The 24,795-nt window shown below is 30.2% G+C and overlaps 1 protein-coding gene across 1 annotated transcript in view; it reads left to right on the top strand.

The window, feature by feature from the left end:
* The first annotated feature begins 18,204 nt into the window (after positions 1-18,204).
* LOC111677036 (DNA-binding protein Ewg) overlaps positions 18,205-24,795 on the top strand; it is a 24,335-nt gene continuing 17,744 nt past the window's right edge. Inside the window, 1 exon segment of the mRNA XM_046945608.1 lies at positions 18,205-19,004. The gene's annotated coding sequence lies outside the window, so the exon portion shown is untranslated.

The following is a 24,795-nucleotide window of genomic DNA, read 5'->3' as shown; positions in this document are numbered from 1 at the left end:
CAAGTAAGCAAATTTTAGAAACTCCTTTAAAAATATATATATTGTAGTTTGATACTCGAAGCCGAAATTAAGTACTCCCTTTTTGTATTGGACCCTTGAAGTGGCTATCAGGCGTGGTGATAACAGTCTTTTTGTCAACTCTCCGATTTTAGAAAGGACAGCTACACCTTAATTTTATAATTTTACTCCTCAAAAGTTACAAGGAGAGGATAATTATAATGTCGAACTGTCTTAGGTGTTTTGGTGTTCTTGTCGGAGCATCTTGTCACAGCCCTTCCAATAGGCACGTTTCCAAGTTTTGTAAAGAACAGCTGCAGTGTCTTCTGGCGAGTTAATGTAGGTTAGTGGTTAGTTTTCTTGTCTGTTAGAATGGACGTACTTGCTAAGGAGCGCCCTAATTTTTCGGATTTGCTTTCATCCTAATTCTTCGGATTTGCCATCCCAGGGTGTTTCCATCAAATTTTTCGGGGTGTCAGTACATTGATAAGATCTAACCGCATCAACATCACGTCCATATTCCATACATGTTATTGTTGGGATTTTGTACAACATACAGCAGATGGCCGACGTTCTTAACTTCAGAATATCTATCTTGGCTTTATCACTATGATTTCGTGAAGCATATTTTTCAACATTCTTCTCAGTGCTCAAGTAAACTGGGTTTTACGTTGTACATCACTTATCTCATTTGGAATATGTTCAACCTTTTATTTTTGGGGCTTAAATATGATTGCGTTGTTATAACCATCTTATAATTCATAGGTGGAACCCTTACCTATATTGAAAGACTATGGAGAGCTTATTTCTAGTACATCTTTCTTATTTAAGTCTTTTCTTGCACCGATAGCATGCTGTACATTTAACGCATAGTCCGCCACGGAGGTCATTGCGGAATGACACCACACATGCTTGAAAATCAAAACTTGTTTTAGGGGCACAGCCCAATGGTAATGGACTCTACACTGCACAGAAGAAAACGATAAATTGATTTATCAGTTTCTGTTATTCAGTTAAAGAAATTAAAAGAGAGTGAAAAACTGAGTTCATTTATGAAACTTTGTAATATTCGCTGAGGGATTTAAATGCCTGCAGCACCACTTTTCTGTTTAGATTCGCAAAATGTAAAAACAACTTCAAAATGGTTGCTAGGAAGGAGTTTAAAGCAACGTTCGCAATGGCAGAGTACTCCACTCTGGAGTGAATTAAAAAGAGATAGTCATTTTTAAAATATTGTTGATAAAAAGAAACAGAAAGACAATTTGCTGGAGTACTATATCATTGTAAACGTAGCTTAAACTACAAAAATTGAGTTTTTTTTACCGAAGCTTGTTTGAAAAGTGACTGAAGAATAAAATAGACTGAAGGTAAGTATTGAAATCGAGAATCTAAATAATTATAAAATACCAATATTTCTAACATATAGGCGTACAGAAGGAAGATCATGTTAGAATATGAATCTAATGTTAAATTAATTTCCGAACATATTCTTACTCCCTTATTCACAAACAAAATATTTGTTTTTTATAAACGGTTTACAAATTAGATATTTTATGAAAATTTTGTTTTATAAACCTTTTATAAAAAATATGTTGTTTGTGAATAAGGTAGTTAAGTTATAATAATCAATAAATATAAAACTCGAAATTTCAAAAATAATAATAAAATAAACCCCTAATATTATACTAAAAGACAGAATCCATTATTTAAATAATTATTCATATGTTTCCGTTTCCACACAGACAAACTTTTAGCCATATTTATTTTATTTATTTATTTTTGTTTTTGTTTTTTTGGTATCATAATTAGTCCAAATTTTGGTTTTGTTTGTATTTGTTTGTTTGGCCCAGAAACCATTTAAACGGATACAGCAAAACAACAATAACCTTGAACACAATTATTAACATTATTGAAGCATTAATAATACGAGTACAACGACGAGTATAAACGAAAGGAACACCAGTACCAGTTTTTTTTACAGCAATTGGACTTATTTCAGTTTATTTTTGTTACTGTTGTTGTTGTTGTTGGAAAGAGGGTGCTCAAAATATATTGTGTAAAGAAACCTACTTTTATGACACACTCACAACAACATCATCACCGACATCGTCAAACTCAGCAACATGATTTTATCATCATCATCGACAGCGGCACTGCACGAGCACACCAACCAACCAACCAACCCAATATATAGCAGATATGTACATTTACAACACTGACTACTTGAATTGTATTGTTTTGTATATTCTGTAGTTTACGATATTTATTATTGTTATTATTTATACTAGATATTAAGAACATGTTTGTATGCAAAGTAGTAGAAGGAACCCAATTTGTCGTTGTAGGCAAAGGATCAGAGTGGTGAGACGTTTAGTGGTGGTAAGGCATATTTTCTATCGATTTCATATACTAAGAGGAACAAAAATCCAAATCAGAACACAACACAAGTCCAACTGCTTTAAACCCTTCCTCTCACCGCATTCTTTACAGAATAAATAACAAAAACAAAACAAAAAACATATAGAATGTATTAGCAAACAAAAAAAAACATAATAATGGTAAACAACAAAAACAAAAGTGCCTATAGTGTAGTCGATGGAACAAAAAAATGTTTTGTAGCAAAAAAAGGACAACGACTACTTAAAGAAAACGCATGCGCTACAATGAATACGCCAAACGACCTCGTGCGACCAACATCGTAAATACTGACAAACACATATGTACGTACGAGTGTATCAAATCAAACATACATTTTTACATCTATAAGTAGTAGTTTATAATATAGAGAGATAAAAGAATTGCCAGATAGTGGGATTATATTTAGTTTAAATATAAGTATCGGAAGTAGATAAAGTTGATTTTGTGATTGTAACTGTTTAAATATTTTTGGATTCTTTAGATTTTTAGTTTCCTTAGAGATTTGTAATAAGTTATACTACTTCTAAATCTTGTTTTTATGTTTACCGAACCCAAAGAGATGAGATTAATGCAAGTATTTATGGGCTATAATTAATAAGTTAATAAATACGAAGAAGTATATCGATTTACATTGACACTGCATATGTATCCTTGCCTAAAAGTAGGCTACTTTTGTGCCTTTATTATCTACACCGTTTTTAACAGTAATTCAGAAAACTCAACTGTAAATGAGATTTTTCATTTGAAATTCAGAAAAGAACAGTTGAAAATGGGACTTTTCATTTTAAATTTAGAAAATATCAATTGAAAATCAAAATTTTCATTTATAATTCAGGAAATAACAATTGAAATTGAGATATTCAATTTTAAATTCAGAAAACAACGGTTGAAAATGATTTTCAGTAATATATCAATTAAAAAGAGATATTCAATTCAACAGTTGATTGTTGTTGAATTAGACTTTTTAATTTAAAACTTAGAAGAATCCAATTTTCAAATGTTTTCTTCTAAAGTTTAAATGGGAAATCTTAATTTCAATTGATATTTTCTGAATTGAAATAAAAAGTTCTTATTTTCAATTGAAGAAGGTGTAGTAAAACGTGTTTCTTTGCGGCATGAACTGATTACAAACTAGCTGATCGAGTCATACTACAAGAAGAAGCCAAACCCTTGTGGATTCTCACTAATCCAAGACTTTTCGATAATACCAAATTCCCACCTGCACAGTGTTCTGGATCCATGTATCGAACTGACAAATGGAAATCTGAAATGTTTACATTTCGGAAAGCAAATCGCGAAAATATTGTTTATAAGTTTAGCTCTACTGCCACAACAACATCATCCTTCAGACGATTGACTGCGGGTCTTAATGTTGCGAGTGAATTGATATAAAATGAATGAGATACAGAATAATTCAGGAGTATGCTGAGCTTATCTCGTCCGCATAGTATGATATACGATTTTTCTTCCAGGCGTAATGGTCACTAGTGACGTTAAGAGGGAGATGTTTAAAATGTATACACATCTTATAAACAAGGATCAAATTGCTTTGTTTAACATACTTCAACACTTTCAAGAGTTCGGAGTCCATAAAGCCAGATACGTTTGGAACTCCTTGAAAAAGTCTGTGATAATAACAATAATTGATCTTATTTTTAGCAAATGACCTTTAAATTGATTAATTAAGAGCCATTGAAACATTGTCATAATATATGTTGTCAGTCCTTGTTGCACAACTTGGTTGGTCTTAGAAAGACCAAGTTAAGTCTATTTAAAATTGGCAGATGTCTAAATACAATTTATTACTGATAAATTTCTGAAATATTGTGGGGTTTGAAATATATTGTCAGCACATGTAGATAGAAAACTTTTAACTTTCGAGAGAGGCAAAATTAACCGATTAAACCAATTTGTACTTTAATTCAACTGCAAGGAATTCGTAATTTATACCATTAATTAGTCAGTTTACCACAAAATTTAGGGAATAGAATCGTATGTCATTTGCATTATTATTACCATGTTACACATTAGACAATTTTGGCGCTTTTTTATTCAGAAAAACGGAAACAAAGCTAAAACATTTTTCTGGCTAAATTATTTACAACAATTCTACTATTACTCGTCGTACAACATGTACTCATCATCATCATGGTTGGTGGTGGCTGGCATCCACATTATAAATTTAGAAGGGGTCATGAGGAAACTTGTTTTGGTTTCGAAAACGAAAATGAAAAAAACACAACGAAAAAGAAGTTGTGCAGCTACAAAAGCCAAAAGGATTCTCCGTAAAATGGATAAACATTTTGTTGTGTTCAGTGGTAAAATTTTTAATTAAATAATTAATAGCAACAAAATCAATTAGAAATTTTGTGATTTTATTTAAACAAATAAAAGTGTTTTAAAAATTAATTCAAATAAAAGACAATTAGTTAAAAAAATTGTAAAAGGAAATTAAAACAATAGTAAAAATAATATAACGGTATTTACTATAAACATTTACACACTGACAAACATCGTATAAATTGTATAAGGATTTTCTTGTGAGTATGAGTGATTATGTGTGTGTTGGAGAATTTGCCCTTTTTATATTATATATACGAACCACCACATGGATACTCGTGTTTGTGTTATAATCCAAAAAAGTCATATATATATACTCCTGTTTTACCGTTATATTTTCCAAATGTTTATGTAGTTATGTGTGTGTGTGTGAGCGTGCGTTTTTGCGTTCACATTGCCTAAATACATTTGCACGTGACCCACTAAAGAAACAATTGTAGTGTGTTTTTGTTTATATTTCACCTTAATATTTATATTCATCAGCAAAAACAACAACATGACTCCTCAAATTCATCATTATCGCCATTTACAACATCATTATTACCACCAAACATCACCTGAAACAGGAGCATGTTTTTGCTTTTATTTGTATGGATGTAGTATATAAATAAAATACGGATTATATAAAAACAAATTAAATAAAAACAAATACAATCACGAAATTTATACACATACATACATATGTATAAGAATTTATATAAACTACTAATTTTGTATACCCGGCGTTGATCGAAACTATAAGTGTTTACTTATCTTTTTTTCAAAAGGACCAAATTATAAATTTTTATTTTATTAATAATTTGATATATTCCGAAATATTAATTATAGTAAATGTATTGTAAATTTTTAAAACTAAAACCTACTTTATATATTACCACAAGTATGATCTGTCTAAAGCAATATGTAATATTAGATGATAAATTAACATCTAATCTAAATCTTTGTTGGTTTTAGTTTTAAATTGCCCCCAGTTTGATGCCATTAAGCAGGCATTATGTTTTATTGTGAAATATTTTTACTTATTGTCGACAAAAAAGAGAGATTTTCTACAAGAGGGCTCATAGGGGAAAAGGGGTAAATATGGGCCTATCCTTATAAATTTTGGTAGATGAATTTACGTCTACTACAAAGTCATTTATGTAGATTTTAATCGCTTTATAAGTAATTATAAGTTAATTTTGACCATCAAGTCATTTTCTGAAGGGGAGTCTGTATGGGGGCTAGGGTCAAATGAAGACCAATCACAATAAAAATTAGTATTGTCAATTATTGTTCTATAAAACTAATTTTTGCAGATTTTCGTTGACATTATAAAACATTTAACGTACTTATGAGCCTAAAGGCCCGATTCGGGGGTACGGTTGTATGGGGGCTAGGAGAAATAATGGACCGATTTCAATCATTTTCAGTAGTGATCGTCCTTGAACCAAAAAAAGAGTATGTGCCAAATTTCATCAAATTATCTTGAAAATTGCGACCTGTAGCGTGCACACAAGGTTTACATGGACACACAGACAGACAGACGGACATAAATCGACTCAGAAAGTGATTCTGAGGCGATTGGTGTACTTTAAGGTGGGTCTAGGACCAATATTGTTGGGTGTTACAAACTTCAGCACAAACGCATAATACCCTCCCCTCTATAGTGGTGTAGGGTATAACTAATATTGTTTCTTTATATTAATAGCCTTTTTGATTAAAATTTATATTTGGGTAATACTCGAGAACTTTAATAAAGTACTTAAATTTCTCAAAAATTAAGTGTTCATCTGAATAAAATCATCATTTTTGGAATACGGTTGGAATTTCATTTGATATGTCATACCTAATGTATGAAATCTTATGCCATTCAAAATAATTTAAATTATGTACATAACCTTAAAATTTTTTAAAATATAGGGAATCGCACGGTCGTATATGCTCGACCATGAACATACTTGTTATGTACACATTAATATGTATGTATGTGTGTGTTACTGTTACACAAATTAATAATTATCCTTGAAATATACTATAGAGTTCAGACAACAGAAACTTTTTATTCATGAAATGCAACGAAAACAGGATGTTTGTTAGAAATGAACATTTGTATAGAAGACATATCACGATTTTATAAGGTGAATATACTCTTTTTTATATTAAAAACATTTCGTTTTTATAGGCAACATTTTAATAACTTTTAGAACAAAAAAAGGATTATGCAACAATCAATCCAGATATTAATTACCAAATGAATAATTTGGTTCTTTAGATTAATTAAATTTGGTAGATAAATAAAGTGAAAGTATCATTCTAAAAACAAGCCCTGTTTAATATATATATTTAGTTTTTTTTTAATTTCCAGATCTTTTTTTAGTTTTTGGATGTGGCGATCCTAGGGAGGGACTTAACATTTTTGAAAAATATCTTACAAAACCAACGTTTTTACCCAAAAAGTCCTTATAAAAAATAAATTATTTTTTATTAAAAAAATTGATTCGGGATTATGAACATAAGCCGTAATTGTCTGAAATATAATTTAAGCGGGCACTGACACGGCTAATCATTATTATTCTTGTTCATTTTTGAAAATAAACCTAAAGCGCCAATCTATTTTTATTGAACTTGAACTGATCAAATATCGGAACGTTTTATACATTACATTGAAACATATTTTACTATTAAGTACATCATCAAATTTAGGAGCAAACCAAGGCTATGTGACACCTAAGTCCTATAGACCGATAAGTCCCACTTATTTCCTATTGAAAACCTTGGAACAAATAGTCGATAGTATGGTTAAAAGCAGTATACCAGACAAAAACCTTAAATATAAGCAACATGCTTATGTAAAGGGACTATCGGTGGAAACTGCTTGTCCACTACATAGGTGAATACTTCGAAAGCAAACTGTATACCCTGGAAGTATGCATTGACATCGAAGGCACTCTCAAAAACCTGCACTGACACCCCTATCTAATTACTAGACCAGTATTATGTTGACCAGATGCTCCGTTACAAGATCAACAACATGCTGAAGAACAAATAAATAAGCTGAAAGATGTACGTTAAACCAGGATCACATTTATCTTCTTTGCTCTGATTTGCTACGATTAATAGCCTCCTAGGAACCACAACCGCGAAAGGACTTAGACCTATTTGCTATGCAGACGATGTCGTAACACTTTTAAAGGAAAAGGAACCAAATTACTTCCTAGTAGGCTCTGAATACGGACTTAAGCAGGGCTTCGTGGGCAAGAAGATACCGGTAACAGACAAAGTTAAGTACTGAGGTATAATCCTTTAACGGCTGTTAAAATTGAGACACAACATAAAGAATAGGATCAACAATGCATTTCGGAGATTGGCAATATGTAGAAAAACTATAGGCATGAAATGGGCATTATAAAATGTACAGGTATAAGTGGTACCATGTGGTTCAACTTAGGCTCTAGAAACGTTTTTTTTATGAAAAGGATATTGCACCCTTTAAAACTTATTTAAGATGTAAAGCGGCTCTTACAGCCGAACGGCTCTTTACTTTAGGTGAAATGACCAAAAACGGTTATAGGACACGTAATCAATTTACACTGTATTCATATGGGAAGGTTATACCCAATTATCGGATGTGGCTGATCACATACCAGACACTGAATTTGTCGGAAATTTTACAACGCTGATCTCAGATAGTATGTCTTGGTCAAGCGGAACTTTAAATTAAATAACAGCAGAAATCGGATGGCTCTAAATTGGGAGACAAAGTGGGCCTGGGGTTCTATATTGAAGACCCAGAAACAGTAATATACCACCATTGACCTGATCATAACATAAGCTTTTAGACAGAGGCCCGAGCAATAATGGAATGTGTAAATTCGATTATAATAAGTATGGGGCTAGATTATAAGAAAGCTTTAACTGAGTATTTTCACAGAGGTAAGGTTTACATCACATTCGTACCAAGCCACTCAGGAGTAGACGGCAACAGAAGGGCGAATGTAACATCTTTAAAGGCAAGGGAGCTCAAAGTAATTAACCTGATAAACTCAAAAATAAAAATCCCATAAGGCCTGGAATAGAAAAAATAAACAACAAAGATCCAGTGGGGTCACGCTGATGACAGCAAAACATGAAATCTTCTCAAAATAAACAAGGCTGAGGTTAGTATGATGGTACGTATTCAATGTGAACACACAGGATAACGAGCACATCTATATAAAATTGGACCTGTGGATTCTGACGACTGTAGAACTATCTCTACATGTTCTAGTAAAATTCTGGGGCACTTTCTGTGCCACTCGGGCTTTCGTCGAAATAAGATATTAATACAGTGAATAATTTTTAAATTAATATTACCGCACAACAACATAGTGGATTTAATGTAGTATATCCTATCAACATAAACTTCATAGCGTCCACGGACACAATGACACTTTATGGTGTGTTACCACGTCCATGGACATAATGACACGTCATTATAAATGGTTCTTTATACAATTTTTTTTTACAAAATCGTGACCTCAGACAAATAAATTTGTAGTTTTAGAAAAAAAAAATTAAAAATTTTTAATAAAATTATTTAAATAACTGTACGTATACACTGATAACAAACATAATTAACCAGTATAATAATGAAACATAAAATAAAAATATTTAAAATTGTTAGTATTTTTTTAAAATATAAAATTGTGCGATTACTATTTAAAAGAATGCACAATGAAAAAAAATACAGATAAAACCATGTACTTTAGAAAGAATATTGGTAGCGTTTTATGCTAAAGATACTATTTCTGCGACGAATGACGTGTAGGCGTGGTTTTACGATAAGAAACATAATATTATTACAAGTATTGAAAATGATGATTAGCGTCTTGAGTGAGAATTCGTTATAAAATCTTTCGTTCAAAAATGCGGGTCTTTAGCAACTAGCCGCAAAATGTTTCACGAGCTTATCAAAATTATGGAAAGAAAACAACAACAAAGCGCAATTACTTTTACTCAAGAAATAAATCTCAAACTCAGTCCATTGTAAAACGAAAATAATTATTATTCACTATTTAAGATCATGTTGTGTTCGGATAAATCCACATTCGTGCCTTAAATCTACAACAGTTGACAACAAATTGTTAGAAAAACATATTTTTAAAAGTGGATAAATAATAAATAAATTAAAAAAAACATACAATTAATAATAAATATAAAACAAATTCCAAGTCAGTCCATCATTTGGCAACCTAACTGTATTAGAATTGTTAGCTGCCTTGTGAAGGGCTTCCTTGTAATTTAATTACAACAAATTAAAAAGGAATACCATTAAAAAACAAACCAAAATAAATGCAACAAATTTCGAAATTTTAAAATTTACAGTTTTTATTAAACTCAAACATTTTTCATTATTTCGCAGATTAATTTCTTGTAAATTTCCCTTTTAAGATCTTGTAATTGTAAAATATTAAACTACTGAAAGGATATGCAATAAACAAATCTACAAGTGAAAAACTCCTTATTTTGCAATATCAAAAAACGTTAAAATTTGCTTTACTTTACAACTTTAAAGATTTTTGCGGTTGGGATTTTTATAAACAATATTTTTTTACAAAGATATCTGAGTTATAAAAGTGTGGTTATGTTAATGTTATTTATAAATGGCCTGTGATTGGTAGCCACAATTTTTATAATATAAAATAAAAATATAAACATATTTAATAGCCACGTAAGCAGTCACTGCACATTGAACAGATTTGTTCTCGATATCAGCAACTTCCTTAAGTTTTAAGAAAAAGATTATTTCTTTATATGGCCGTCTTTTAATGAGATACAGACACCTTATAAACCGAAATAGATTAATAAAGCAGTAATAACAGAAAACTGGATGCTAGGAAGTAATTTGCAAAGCCCGGGGGATATGGTCTCACTTCTTCTCTGTAAATGTTCTATCATAACCGCTAAGAAATTTTGAAAGTTTCTTCATATCCGTCCTTAGTGAGATATCTGGGTCTAAAAGGCATAGGTAAAAATTTTGTTCTCTGAACGGTTTTGATGGTTTTTTTACATGAGTGATCATAAGTAAGTGTGAAAAAAGAGCGTACAAAGGAGCTCATTTGAGAGCTCACAGCGTCTCGATAGTCTTAACTTAATGATATCCAAACAGGATTGAGCACCGAGATTTTATTTGAAGGGTTTTATCGCATTAAACTACGGAAAGGATATAATAATCCTTAAACTTTATTTATAGTGTCATGATGTTTGAAAACCCCTCAACAGTGCAAAGATTTAATTATTTACAACATCCGTTAAGTCATTTGAAAGACCAATCTATCTAAGGCTCTTCCTCCCATTGTTATTTACTTATTTCTTTGGAATTTTTTTTTGCACAACATAATTTCTGTGAAACCCTTCCAAACGTACGGCGCTTCTGTTGCAGCGCAGTGATGCATTCCGAACTGGCCCAAAAATATCTTTTGTACATAAGTTTTTGTCTCTGAAATCATTGTTGATGAAACAAAAACAATTAAGAAATTATAGATCGGGAGAGGACGAATATATTCTACACTAGTTAAAATCATAAAATGCGATTTATTTTTCATAATAATGCATTAAGGTTCAGGATAAAAAATACATAACAAGTATTAATCCTAAATTTTAACAAAACTTTAGCTTCATTTTATGCTAATTGTGGACATTTAACTTCTTTTCTGGATTGGTCTATGTATGAGAGTCAAGTGAGAGCCGATCATTATAAAATTCGGCAGCGTAATTCATCAACACATGTATAAAACTTAGTTGTACCACTTTATCTATATATATAAAATTCTAACGTTACTGACTGACTGACTGACTGACTGACTGATTGACTGATTCATCATCGTACAGCCTAAACGGTTAAAGCTAAAGAGCTGAAATTTGGACAGGGGGTTGGTCTCCCACCAAATAGATCCACTAAGACGGGATTTTTGGAAATTCGAATGTTTAGGGGGTAAAAAAGGGTAAAAACGGGTAAAATCGGTAACCTCATATCTCCTAAACTAGAAAAGATACAAAAATAGTTTAAAGCTTATCGTCGTTCATTTAAAAAATAAGCGGACAGGTGTCTGGTACTTTTTTCAATTTCGGCCCCTTTAGGGAATAAACGGGTAAAAACTGTATTTTGGTACTTTTTTTGCACCCCATGTATCTTTTAAACCAGTGAACATTCAAACAATATTTTTGACTCCTTCATAACTTGACGAAAAAATAAAAATATAAATTTAGTACTTTTTGGTTATTCGGATGTTTAAGGGGTGAAAATTGTACCTATTTTTGGTACTTTTTTCATAAAACATTGATTTTGGTTTATTAACTTATACATATAAATACGTAATAACGGGCTCTCACTACGATGTTGCAACATTTTGGAATAGAATTTTTATTTCGTTAATGAAATTAAGCATGTAGAGCCCGGAGTAAATGAGAATCTATAAAAGGGGACTTTTTGGTACTTTTTCGTTCTTCAAAAGGTACTTTTTGAATTTCCTATAATATTGAACCTAGAAATATGAAATTAAGTATGTAGAGGATGGATTAAGTGAGAACCTATAAAAGGGGACTTTTGGTACTTTTTCGTTCTTCAAAAGGTACTTTTTGGATTTTTTATAATATTGATCCTAGAAACATGAAATTAAGCATGTAGAGCACGTAGAAAATGAGAATCTATAAAGGGGACTTTTTGGTACTTTTTCGTTCTTCAAAAGGTACTTTTTGAATTTCCTATAATATTAAACCTAGAAGCATGAAATTAAGAATGTAGAGCCCGGAGTAAATAAGAATCTATAAAAGGGGACTTTTTGGTATTTTTTCGTTCTTCAAAAGGTACTTTTTGAATTTCCTATAATATTGAACCTAGAAACATGAAATTAAGTATGTAGAGGATGGATTAAGTGAGAACCTATAAAAGGGGACTTTTGGTACTTTTTCGTTCTTCAAAAGGTACTTTTTGGATTTTTGTATAATATTGAACCTAGAAACATGAAATTAAGCATGTAGAGCCCGGAGTAAATGAGAATCTATAAAAGGAGACTTTTTGGTACTGTTTCGTTCTACAAAAGGTACTTTTTATGAGAATCTATAAAAGGGGACTTTTTGGTATTTTTTCGTTCGGGCTCCCACTACGATGTTGCAACATTTTGGAATAGAATTTTTGATTCGTTACCCCGGAGTAAATGAGAATCTATAAAGGGGACTTTTTGGTACTTTTTCGTTCTTCAAAAGGTACTTTTTGAATTTCCTATAATATTAAACCTAGAAGCATGAAATTAAGAATGTAGAGCCCGGAGTAAATGAGAATCTATAAAAGGGGACTTTTTGGTATTTTTTCGTTCTTCAAAAGGTACTTTTTGAATTTCCTATAATATTGAACCTAGAAACATGAAATTAAGTATGTAGAGGATGGATTAAGTGAGAACCTATAAAAGGGGACTTTTGGTACTTTTTCGTTCTTCAAAAGGTACTTTTTGGATTTTTGTATAATATTGAACCTAGAAACATGAAATTAAGCATGTAGAGCCCGGAGTAAATGAGAATCTATAAAAGGAGACTTTTTGGTACTGTTTCGTTCTACAAAAGGTACTTTTTATGAGAATCTATGATGTTGCAACATTTTGGAATAGAATTTTTATTTCGTTAATGAAATTAAGCATGTAGAGCCCGGAGTAAATGAGAATCTATAAAAGGGAACTTTTTGGTACTTTTTCGTTCTTCAAAAGGTACTTTTTGAATTTCCTATAATATTAACCCTAGAACATAATATTAAGTATGTAGAGCCCGGAGTAAATGAGAATCTATAAAAGGGGACTTTTTGGTACTTTTTCGTTCTTCAAAAGGTACTTTTTTAATTTCCTATAATATTGAACCTAGAAACATGAAATTAAGTATATAGAGGATGGATTAAGTGAGAACCTGTAAAAGGGGACTTTTGGTACTTTTTTGTTCTTCAAAAGGTACTTTTTGGATTTTTGTATAATATTGAACCTAGAAACATGAAATTAAGCATGTAGAGCCCGGAGTAAATGAGAATATATAAAAGTAGACTTTTTGGTACTGTTTCGTTCTACAAAAGGTACTTTTTATGAGAATCTATAAAAGGGGACTTTTTGGTACTTTTTCGTTCTTCAAAAGGTACTTTTTGAATTTCCTATAATAATGAACCTAGAAACATGAAATTAAATATGTAGAGGATGGATTAAGTGAGAACCTTTAAAAGGGGACTTTTGGTACTTTTTCGTTCTTCAAAAGGTACTTTTTGGATTTTTGTATAATATTGAACCTAGGAACGTGAAATTAAGCATGTAGAGCCCGGATTAAGTGAGGACCTATAAAGGGGACTTTTTGGTACTTTTCCGTTCTTTAAAAGGTACATTTTGAATTTTCTATAATAATGAACCTAGAAACATGAAATTAAGTATGTAGAGGATGGATTAAGTGAGAACCTATAAAAGGGGACTTTTGGTACTTTTTCGTTCTTCAAAAGGTACTTTTGGATTTTTGTATAATATTGATCCTAGAAACATGAAATTAAGCATGTGGAGCCCGGAGTTAATTAGAATCTTTAAAAGCAATCAGGGACTTGAGTAAATGAAAATTTAAACTGGAATATTTTCTGGTACTTTTTGAACTTAGGAACATGAAATTAAATAAAATAGGTCCTTTGGTACTTTTTCGTACTTCACTGGTACTGGTACTTTTAGAGCTTTCTAAAATATTGAATATATAAACATAAAATTAAACACGAAAATTGAAAAAGCATACTCTGGTACTTTTTTGTTCTTTTACTAATACTTTTCGAATTTTCTATAATATTGAACCTAAAAACAATAAATTGGAAATGTAGCTTCCTGATTGTATAAAAATCTTTATGCGTTTTTTTTTGGTTTCTGGTTGAAAATTAAACATGCGTCATCCTGATTTAATGAAAATATATAAAAAGGCACTGTCTGGTACTTTTTCGTTATTCAACTGTTTTTTCTAATTTTCTGTAATATTGAGACTAGAATCATAAAATCAAACTTAAAGAGTTCTCTAAAAGGGGAATTTTTGATATTGCAGATATATACATTTACAATAATGATATTTATTTTATTCCATTACGATAAGGGTAGCGAAGCACACTGGGTATAGCTAGTGTCTAGATAACAGTATGAGCTTGAAAGTCTTATTCGGGAGGTTCAGTTAGTTGGTACGTGAAATAATAGACCGATCGATCTTAAACATTTTAATAGTCTTCGTTCCTCCGGCAATAGAAGATTATGTACCAAATTTAATTGAATTATCTTCAAAGTTACGACCTATAGTTTGATTACAAGGTTTACAAACCCTATTCGGGAGTTAGATAGGTGGAGGCTTAGAGAAAAAATGAACCGATATAAACCAATTTCTATAGGCTTCATCCCTGGTACAAAATAAGATCATTAACTTGATTACCTCAATATAAAATTGCGCGAAATCCAGATTATGAATTTATAATTTATAATAATTAATCCATCAATGGCTATTATTAAACTTAGTGCCAATCTTTAGATGAACGATTATCAATTAATATTTTGTTGGAGTACTCGGTAAGTTAATTTTGTTTGCTAGTTAAAGTGTTAAATGGAACCTAGAATTATATGTTAGATTCTATAAAAATATAGTTGTATAAAATATAGTTTCCCACATTAAAGTACATAGATCAGAGTATAAGTAAAACCTAAATTAATTCAACGATTATAGATATTCGTAATAAGAGGGTTCGTATGGAAATAAAGTCTAAAGTTATTAACAACCAATTTTGGAAATTTAAACTATTCCCACTCCTCAATAAACCCTTAGCAGGTCTAATTTTCCGTTGTTCTGTTTAAATTTTTGTGGCAAATCTTTTTCAGTCTTCCATGTGAGATATTTTCATGTCAAAATGCCCAGTGACATAATGTCCAAATAGTGTCATAGTGTCCATGGACGTTATGACACAGTTTTTAAAAATTTTATTTATGATTTAGAAAATGGACCATCTAATCCCGAAAAGAATTGTTTAAAAAAAGAATTGTTGGAAAAAAGTTGTTTTTTAAGTTTAACTAAAATAAAGTTATAATTATAAAAATAAAGTTATAATTATTATATATAATTATAAGAAAATGTACATTTTCAAGATATCATAGTTTAAGAATTATTTTCGATTTTGTACAGATACGAAAAAGCGACAATTAGGTGAAATGGATAACTATCCGAAAAGCATAGAAAATAGCGTTCTATAGCTGAAACGAAAAGTCGACTTTTCGACTTTTTGTATTTTATGAAATGTCGATTTTCGACTTTTTTCATTTAATTAAAAGTCGACTTTAAAAGTCGATTTTATAAATAGTCGACTTTTTGACTCTTTCCGAATTTTTTCAACTTTTCGATTTTTTCGACTATTTTCCGACTATTTTTTACTTTTTTCAAGTTTTTCCGATTATTTTAAAGTTTTTTACACTTTTTTAAAATTTTTGAATATTTTTGACTTGTTTCTACAATTTTCGAGTTTTCGACTTTTTCCGACTTTTTGACTTTTTCTGACTTTTTCCGACTTTTTTCGACTTTTTCCGACATTTTCCTACTTTTTTCGACTTTATTCGACTTTTATTAACAAAGTCGACTTTTCGACTTTTTTCACAGACGATAGTCGAGTTATCGACTTTTTTGGAACAATATAGACGACTTCGACTTTTTTGAAACAAAATAGTCGACTTCGACTTTTCGACATTTTTCGACAAAAAGTCGATTGTTCGATTATTCGAAAGTCGATTTATAAAACCCTAATAGAAAATATTTTTTTTTCGTTTTCATACCGACAAGATACAAAAATCAACTGTTTTTGAAACAGGCAAACGTCATTTCCATTCCATGTGGCGTCATTTCCATTTTTAAAATATAAATTTTTTCTGACTTCAATTTTCCGACAAAAAGTTGATTGTTCGATTATTCGAAAGTCGATTTATAGACAGCTACGCAACGTAAAAAAGGTTATATACAATCGATTCGTTGTTGAAGTATTTGGCGTATTGATTGTGACAACTCTTATTTAAATACATACAGTAAACACGAGCTATTGTTGCAATTCGACGCAAAGTGTTGTATGTGATGGAGCCTTAATGATAATATTTGCTCAGCCTCAGCATTTCCAACGCAAAAATACAGCTCTGGGTTGTAATAAACATGTTTGTGTGTCGTACGCGCCATCTATGTTGTATTAAAAAAATTGTACGCTTATCAAAGACACATATTACCTACATACCGCATTCTCACAATTGTTGAACTGTATTAGCACGAATATAACCGTTTTATCATTGTCAAAGCCAACAACCGTAAGGTTTATCGACTGCTAATTTTTAAAATATCGTTTTTATTATCACCACCAACAGTGATGCCAGAACAATTTCTAAATTTTACAAATTCAAAAACAATTCTTAAATATTCTTTAAAAAAATTTAAAGATTATTTAAGAATTAAATAAAATTAAATTAAAATGCCTCTACTAAAATTAAGTAATAATGTCAATGACAACATCTACAAAAATCTGAATGGGACCATGAGTATCTTTAAAAAACTAATTTCCAATTTAAAATTTTTGTCTTTGATGAACAAATAAATCCTCTAATGGTCCCATTCTACATATTGATCGCTATTCAAATTTTAGTGTTAGTATTACAAAATTTTTTTTGGAGATATGTATTTAAAAACTTTACATTTTTTTCAAAAATTATCAAGCAAGAACACATAACCACTAAATTGAGAGCGAAATTAATAAAATCGAACAATTTATTTAGAAATTAAATAAACAAATTAACAATTTTGAAAATTCTTTAGAACTTTGATTATTGTATTTTTTAAAAGAATATTTCTTCAAGTCGGAAAGTGTAAGTTGCGAACCCTATTTGAAATATTTTGAAATACGCTTGCAAATTTCTTGAAATAGTATATTTTGAAAGGTGGCAAAAATAAAAAATGGCGCAATTTTTGTTTTTTTTATTAGCATTTGTTACATAAAGTTCTAAAATAAGAGTAAAACGAAAAATTTAAAAAAATTATTAATCAAACAATTGCAAAAATAGTACACATAACTAGATAATTATAATGATAATTGCTTTAATAGCAAACAAGAAAGATTCGACGCAGCAGATTGTATTTAATCCCTATTTATATATGACTATTTAAAAAAAAATTTCTTCCAAAATCTCGCTTTTTAACCACTCAGATCCTGTTTTAAACTAATATTGTTTAAAAAACAGCAGAAATCTTTAGGTGCATAAGCTGATTTTAAAACGCCGTTGCAATTTTTTGTAGGCGCAGGACTTTGTAACCAACCCCAATTGTTTGTAGAAGATTCTAAACAGACAACACTGCTTGTTGTACAACAAACATCTTCAGCAGCCACAATCTGTCAAACTTTGCCTCTTGTTCATGTTATAGACTAACTAGCTGTCAAAATTTTCCTGTTGTTTTTGTTAATTAAACGTTTGAAAAAAATAATCAGCTGGGGTTATATCGCCACTGCATTAATACACTTTGGTACATATGTTGTTTTTTATATTCTTTCATTCTCACAATTCGTTCTTTCTCCACCACCCAACACACCCCCCGCAATTTCTTTTTTTTTGTATTTTTTATTCACTGTTTCAAATGTTCTTTATACATTTTTCATACAAAATAAAATATTTAACAATCAACCCCAATCGTTTGTCTTCCATTTTCGTGTTGTTCGCAGTAGAACGAAAAAATTTTTCAATTTGCGTGAAAATGTCGAGTTTTTTCTCAATAAAATTGTGAAAATTTTGTGAAAATATATTAAAATTCGCAACAGTACAATGTAAAGTAGTGCAAGAACGTGAAAATTGTTAAGTTTTTTGTGGAAAATCTGAAAAGAAAAAATTTGTCAACAAAATTTACACGCAGGTGCGTAGCGTACGCAGACGTGACAGACGGTAGCCCAACTGGGCCTGCTTGCTCCATGAAAGAATTTCATAGAAATTGTGTGGGCAGACATGCCAATCAGCCTAGAAGAGTAAATAATAAATCAGACAGAATATTTACTTCATATATAAACTTTGTTCTAACGTTGGGGGTACAAGAAAACTCATTCATCTACAATATTATAAAAACAAAATCATGATGCGCGGTCTCTTAGTGAATTGGATTTTGGGGCAATCGTAGTCTGTGGCCTGGAACTCAATGATGGGAGATGAACATTTCAAACGCATATGTATATTTTTTTCCAAAGCCTGAAGGTGGTAAAATTTTTCCTTGCCCAATTTGTGTGTGTGTGTGTATGTTTCCTTTTTTTGGTGAAAAATCGAAATGTTCTTTCGGTGTGTATCTACACTTAAATGTTGATGATAATAATGATTATTGTGTTGTTATTGTTTTTCCTGTAGTGCACTTACATGAATTTGTTTGTGTTCGGTAGATTGTGATGTAAAAATGGTTAAAAACAACAATAAAACAAAAACCAAAGAATTTTAGTTGTTAAGGGGGTGGTAGTTGGGAGCAGCCTTTGCAAAGTTGTTTTGAAATTGTTTTCTGCAGTTGTTTTTCTTTTCTATATAACCATTTTATTGAAAAGTGATGTCAACACAGTAAACTTATTACAATACATCAGAAATAATTTGACGATTTTTTAAACTCTACGAAAAATGAAAGCCCGGATCAAGTGTGTGTTTTTTTTTTAATTTATATTAAAATTACAAAATTTTTGTAATCTTCTGAGTCCTTTTATTTTAAAATTAAAAACGAAAAAAAAAAATGTCCGATATACAGACTGCGGGCCATTTAAATCTAAACAAGTCATTAGATATCGCTTTTTATTACAAATTTTTGGATAATTTGGGTTATTGTACAATTATTGAAGATTTTTTAAATAGAAAACTTTTAAGTTTAAAATTTATATGTTTAATTTCAAAAATGATAATATTTTTACTATTCTCGGTGCTCTTTAGTTTTTTGGTTATTTCCAGTTTTTTTCGAAATTCTTACTTAGATGTTTAAAAGTCGTCATTCTGCAACGTTCCAATATACTGTTTTTATCAATGATTTTTGATAAATATTGTCATCCTCACAACTGATACTAGCGGAGCTATACGAAACAATTAAACTTATTTTAGGTCGTGTAACATATATGGTACGCTATGAATTTAAGGGTTATATTAAGAAAACAGTAATTCATTAAGAACTTGTTTCCAAGTTATATGTTGTTTGCATTAAATGTGTGCTCAGAGTACGGTTCTAATTGGTTGAATACATTTAATACTATCCGGAGTATTAATCTGGTGGAAATTATTTAAACTCAGCTTATACTGGTGGAGATCATTAAAATTAATTCTTAATAATTTTCATATTAGAAAGTTCAGTCCTTTAAATTCCTACTACTTCCTCCCAATTAATTAAGCCAAAAATCCACTTATTCTCAAACAAAAATCTTTTGTTTGACAACACTGCTCAATTACCACATGAAAAATTGTTGTTGTTTAGTAAAATTTTTTGTTTTGTGTATTTTACAGATATTGATTAATTTCATTTTTTAAATTTCTATTGCACAAATAAATACAAAGTAAAATTATTTAGTTTTTCTCGTAATAAAATGATTTTTATTAAAATCAACAAATAAAATTAATAAACAAATACAAATTTCCTTTAACAATTCTTCAACACTAATTAAACACAATATTCGTTACTTTTTTGATTCAGCTTTTTAAATGCTGTTTTTCTTTAAACCTTTAACAAAATAACCGTTAATATTTGCAGTAAATACTACCGTTTGCCTCTGAAATACTAATATGTGTCAGTTCTAGAGTAAGCGTTTATTTGGCTTTTTGTTTTTAGTTATTCTAATCGTCTTAAAATTCTCAAAAGGTGGGAATAGTATGTGTGTTTTATTATCATTTAGTTTTTTTCCCTATTTTGTTTGTACTTGTCAATTGATGCGCGATTTTTTGCCGGCACTCTATAATGTTTCCATAAACAATGTCTTTGCGTATGTCCCATTTCTATGCATGCTCAATGCAGGCCTTTAATATTCTACTTATAATTTATTTATGCTCCGTCTCTGCTTTAGTATCGTCAACAACCAGTCTAATTGCCGCCATTGTATCAGCGAGAATCTTAACAAACACAACTCCAACTGTGGCTACACTACCAATTGTTCATCCATTACTTTCTATGTCCCCGAAGTATTAAGTAGTTTCCATAAATATTTAGTATAATTCATTTTTGGTATGTCAATATTAGCATTAGCTTATTTAACGTCTTTGTAAAATACCTATATAGTTAAATTATATTTTATGTAATTTCTATGTAACTTTCTCAATTTGTTACATGTTCATGGTTGGCACTTTTCATCTAACAAGCTCCTCTGTTTATACTTTGTTCGTTTACTATTGCTAAAGTTTCTTAAAACCTAAAGTTTGCATTTGGGTTATGACTAAATTCAAAAAACTTTTTTTTATGTTTTCTCAATTTTCAAATTGTTAAATGGTTAACTAACTATATAAGACTAGCATACCCTGGGTGCTTCGCTACCCTAACTATGTTCAATATCGTAAAAATATCAAAAAGTACCATCGGAAAAACGAAAAAGTACAAAAATCTTTTTCAATAAATTCTCATTTAATAAGGACCGTGTGTTCCGGTTAACCATTATAAAGAATCCATTTGAATAATAGAAAAGTACCAAATAGTTCCCACTTCCAGAATATTATTCAGTCAAGACCCGTTTTTTCCCTTTTTCCCCTTTTTGGTACTTTTTTACCCAGTGAAATAGCAAAAATGTTATTTCAATAAATATTACAGAGTTAGTCCGTAATTTAAGTAATATGAATAATTCAATAAACCGAAAAAGTTTTCTTAATATGTTAAAAAAAAGTATCATAAATACAGTTTTGTCCCTTTTACACCCAAAAAGGACTGAATTTAAAAAAGTACGAAACAGGTGTCTCACAATTTTGAGAGATGTATCCAAAATATTTGGAAAAATTTGATTATGTTAATTAGTTTAAAAGTTATAAAGGGCTGAAAAAGGTACCAAAATCGCATTTGTTACACATTTTTACCCCTTAAAAGTACGAATTTCAAAAAAGTACCAGACACCCATCTGCTCATTTTAAGAGTAGATACAGGTGCATTTAAAATTTTTCTTGTATTACTAATATTATGTAAGATATTTAAGAAAACCTGTTTTACCCGTTTTTTCCCCTTTTTACCCGTAAATGTGCAAATTTCCAAAAATCCCTCCTTAGTGGATCTACATAACCAAAAACACATCTACTGTCAAAATTTCATGATTCTAGGTTCAGCCGTTTATGCTGTGCGATGATGAATCAGTCAGTCAGTAACGCTACTCTTTTATATATATAGATTTCTTATTATAGCAATGTCCGCTGCAGACATCGCTTACTTAATGCACCGCCATCCTAATTAAAACCCAAAAAAAAAAGACATCGCTTAGACAAATATTCAGGAATGAATGAAGAATGGACTCAATTACAACTATACATGTTCTATAGGTATGAATTAGGGAGAGTTTTTCTGATGAAGATAATCTTCATTCTTTGGTTAAACCTGGTTTAATATATGTTTCGTGTTTTTCAGTTATCAGTAAAGTTACTTATTATCTTAGTTTAACTGAGTGTAATTGGCCAAAGGTGCATTTAAATTTTTTCTTATATCACTAAGATTATGTAAGATATTTAAGAAAACCTGTTTTACCAGTTTTTTCCCCTTTTTACCCGTAAATGTGCAAATTTTCAAAAATCTCTCCTTAGTGGATCTACATAACCGAAAACACATCTACTTTAAAAATTTCATGATTCTAGGTTCAGACGTTTGGGCTGTGCGATGATGAATCAGTCAGTCAGTAACGCTACTCTTTTATATATATAGATTCATTGTTTTTATAACAAACATTGACGTTTTTTGTTGCTGTTTTGTATGTCAGCATTGCAAAGTTTTAATTTGTACTCTAAAACCTCAAAAGGGATAAACATTACATGCTCTTAGGGCGGTTTTTCTGATAGAGATAATCTTCATTCTTTGGTTAAACCTGGTTTAATATATGTTTCGTGTTTTTCACTAATAAGTAAAGTTACTTAGGGAGAGTTTTTCTGATGAAGATAATCTTCATTCTTTGGTTAAACCTGGTTTAATATATGTTTCGTGTTTTTCAGTTATCAGTAAAGTTACTTATTATCTTAGTTTAACTGAGTGTAATTGGCCAATTAAACTCAAGTTATTAGTGAGAAAACACAATTAACAAAAACAAAAAAACAATGATTTGGGAAGAACAAAAACATAATATTTTAAGTAAATTGCAATTTTCTGATTTGTTTTGTTTCAATGATTATTGTTTTAAATGTTTATTTAACATTTTTCCAAAATTTTTCATTTTACAAAAGTATTGTTTGCAAAAAACAGCTGTTCATTGTTTATGTTTTTGAATGAAAACTCGGCAATACTAACAAAGTTAGTTTAATTGATGAGTAAGAAACCCGCCCTTAATGATAGAAACCAGGTCAGATAACTGGATTTAAATGTCGATTGTTACATCTATTCTTACTTATATACATATATATATGAAAGTATTGTCAGACAGGAGGGCAACTATAAGAAAATATTCAACAGAGCTATTAAAAGTACTCTACATATCCTACTATATTTGTCTTCTATTGATCAGCATGTAGTAAGTGTGACATAAATAAGTTTATGAGAACAATATACATACAGTGTCTCTCATAAGTATTCGAATTTAAGTATAATGTGAAAAGAATTAAAGCATTAATATATTTAAAATTTTCAAGACGTCGTAGCGGTGTACAACTCCAAAGCATGCCTCGAAGAAACGCCATTCAATATAGTGGAATCTTTCTTTTTATAACCAATGGACTCAAGGCTGAATGTCACCATATAATTATGGTCTAAAATCTACTGTATAGGATGACGTTTTGTTAAGGCATGTTTTGGAGTTGTACACCGCTACGACGTCTTGAAAATTAAAAATATATTAATGTTAATATCTATAATTATATATACTAGCAAACTTTTTCGGAAAATATTGATCCAAGTGGTACGAAAAGGGACTTAAGATCCAGATAATTCAATTAGAAACAGAAGAAATATACCAAAAATATATCTTGGAATGTTTAAAAACAGATCCTTATAACAAAAATTCTTATTTTTAGATACCTCAAGGAATCTATTAAATCCCAATATTAAATTTTAGTTTTATCTCTTAAAAAAATAGAAAAAAAGGCAAATATGGTCAAAAATCGTAATTTTAATGATATTATATAAAAAGAGGGTACAAATACAATTTTAAGCAAAAATACCATTCGATTCTAATTTTTGTGTTTCGTAAAATATGGTCAAATATGAAATACAGGAAAAATTCGAATACTTTTGTGAAGTAATTTTAAGGATTTTTTTTTTAAATAAAGCTAAATTAATTTAGGTAAATGTGAATTTTTTAAATTTTAAAAAGCGTGATATCAAAGCTAAGGACTGTCTAGACAATTTAACAAATTAATTTATTAATTTTGCATACTTAATATGTTATTAAATTTGGTTTCTTTTCACATTATACATAAATTCGTATACTTATGAGAGACACTGTATGTATGTTCTGACAAATCCGTGATGAATACTGACACATGTGTCGATGTGTTCCTTGCTGACACTGTATATAAAAGATCCCCTCAGGATTTCAAGCGGAGATTATTGCGACCTGGAAAGCGAAAAAAAACTTATACTTGATCGCAATGCTTTGAAGTATGTTATTACATTTTTTTGATAGTTAGGATGCAGTCCAGAGTATTAACAAGACGGTGCACTTTTGTCTAGTCGTAGAAAACCTGTTTTTTTTTTTAATTTTACACTTAGGATATCAGAACCTAGCACATTGTTTTAATTTCGAGATCTAAATCTAGTACCTAGGCCGGGAACTTTTAAAATTAATAAATAATGTTTAAAATTAACACATAAGATAAATAGAAGTTAAAACATGTAATTAAGTTCAGATCTGTTTATATTTGA

This window comes from Lucilia cuprina, chromosome 3 (assembly GCF_022045245.1).
Source record: "Lucilia cuprina isolate Lc7/37 chromosome 3, ASM2204524v1, whole genome shotgun sequence".
In the NCBI taxonomy this organism is placed as follows: domain Eukaryota; kingdom Metazoa; phylum Arthropoda; class Insecta; order Diptera; family Calliphoridae; genus Lucilia; species Lucilia cuprina.
This window is presented reverse-complemented; position numbering and strand designations above follow the sequence as displayed.